The following is a 2416-nucleotide window of genomic DNA, read 5'->3' on the forward strand; positions in this document are numbered from 1 at the left end:
ATGTGCCACTGCAGTGCCCACCAGGAGGGGCCGAGAGGCTCTGCATATGTGCGGCAGTGCCGGGGGGCACTCCTGGCCAGGCAACTGAAGCAGGCGCAAAATGGGGGGCCACACGGTAGCTGCAGGGAGTCGTGGTGACGCTCTGTAGCCAAAGAGATGACTGAAAGACCTGGGAAAGAAGTAGACAAGGGCGGGGGGGCAGGGTAAGCTTAGGGTGTAGGGAAGGTTGTACGTCTGTCATGGGCAAAGTGATGGTGATGGTCACGCAGGTGCATGGACATGCAGGAGTGTTGTGCGGATACTGTGATAGGAACGTGTATGATGTAATGGCAATGATGAGTTTTGGATTGTCAGGCAAGCTATAGAAGCCACAGGACAGTTTTGGTAGAAGTACTGCGATACATATATATAGGAATATATATTTTTGCAAATAAAAAAAAACATCTTTTAGGAAGAGCTGATTAAAGCTGAGGCTGAGTGCACAGATGGGAGAGTCAGGAACATGCCAGATTTCTGGTTTGCAGTTGTTTCATTTCAAGGGAATCCTTTTCCAGCCAGGTCTCTAGTATCATTCAAGCTGCTCCTACCCACTTGTCCAGTCAGAACCATGCACCACTGAGGCAAAAAGGAAAAAAGAAAGAGATTTTGGAGGCCTGGTACAAACACCAGTCACACTTGGAGCTGTGCATGTTTGTGGAGCAGCTTCTCCAAAACATGAGCTTGTATTTTAAATGTGTTGTCATTGGCTTCTGCCCGCTTGCCACAATGACAGAGGCAGAAAAACTATAAGCCTCGAGTTAACAGGCCAACTTCCTGCAGGTAGGAAGTAACAATCTATTAATATAGACACGCAAACAAGATGTTCCATGCGTGGGAAGAGTAACACAGGTCCCTTTGTTTAATCTGGATGTAGTGTAGCACAGGATAATCCTCCCATCCAGCACTTTTGAGGATACCACCCCAAGACTTAACAGATGTCAGGGTAAAAGAAAATAAAATTGAAGGCCAAGATTCTTGAGTGATTTGGGATGCAGGTAGACCAACCTGAAGCAGCTTAACAGTATTCAATGTCTGTAGGACAAGCACTTAAGAGTTATAAAAAACAAACAAACCAGGTTTCCTGAGCAGAACAGGAATTGGACAGCCAAGGATCGAGGCACCCAAAAATCAGTAGTTACCTCTGACAAATCTTAACTGGAGCCCATTCAACCGCCTCTCTCGAGTCATACTTTTGCAAGAAGCTAGGAAGTGTCACCACTTTCAAATTCCTAACAAGTTGCAGAATCTCCACCTTTCAAAGAATGGAAGAATGTTCTTGTGTCCGACGCAGGGATTATTTGGCTGGCTTTGGTTTCATGGAATGTGCAAACATTATTGCTAAGGCAGCGGGTGGATTTATGCAGTCACACAATACAGTATATCCCAGCCTATCTTTCCATTGATACCACTGCATACTATTCTCTTCCAGTTATGACAGAGTGATATAAAAATCCGAAGTCCAAGGAAGAAATAAAAATTGCATAAGAGACCAGTGGTATTTCACTTTCACATACAGCTCGCATGCAAGATGGTAATACAAAGAGTTCTTGGGAAATCACCAGGGCATTAAAATCTGTTGAACCCAAAAAGCAAAATATGAAACCAAAACAATCTGTGATCACCTGTCCCAAGTGGATTTCTTTCAGCAGAGGCAGCCCCGCTGGGAAGCATTATGTTAAGTGCTAGCCAGTCCCTAGGACACTAGTTTCAGCGGCTGCAAACTGCCCTAAAACTTCCCACAAGGATTCAGAGCACACTGTTTCTGATACCACCAAGGTTAGGCCTACACTATGACAGTTGTGTATATACCATAGCGTATGCCTACCCTTTCATAGACAGCTTAACTGGCAAAACCTGCTAGGGAGTATGGAGAGGTCACACCCTCCTGCCTGCACAGCTGTCAGCAAAACCATAGAAATCAGAGAAGTAGGGCTGGAAGGGACCTCTGGAGGTCAGTTCACTCCCCTGCCAGAAGCAGGATCATCCCATTCCAAGCCATCCTAAACGAATTCATAATCTAACCTCTTAGTAAAAACTACCACCAACTATGACACAACACAAGACAACATTCTAACTTGGTAAAGAAGGGGGACCACAGCAGTCAACTTCCTGTTTATGTGAAAGATTGTTAATATAAGCTCAAGAGATCCCAGGAAGAAGGCTGCTACAGAGGGCAGAAGCTCCCACATTTCATACCAACCTGACCACTACGTAGAACTCCTTCCTGATCCCAAATACGGCAATTGGTCTGACACAGAGCCGAAGGCAAGACCCTCTAGCCAGCAACCTCCACAAGTCCCTGCAGGGACATCAGAACACCCCAGTCAAAATCCACAGCCTTGGATGCAGCCAACTCCTAATGCCTCTGAGGAAGGTT

The sequence above is a fragment of the Gavialis gangeticus genome, unplaced genomic scaffold (assembly GCF_001723915.1).
Source record: "Gavialis gangeticus isolate Ggan-Ray unplaced genomic scaffold, GavGan_comp1, whole genome shotgun sequence".
NCBI lineage: Eukaryota > Metazoa > Chordata > Crocodylia > Gavialidae > Gavialis > Gavialis gangeticus.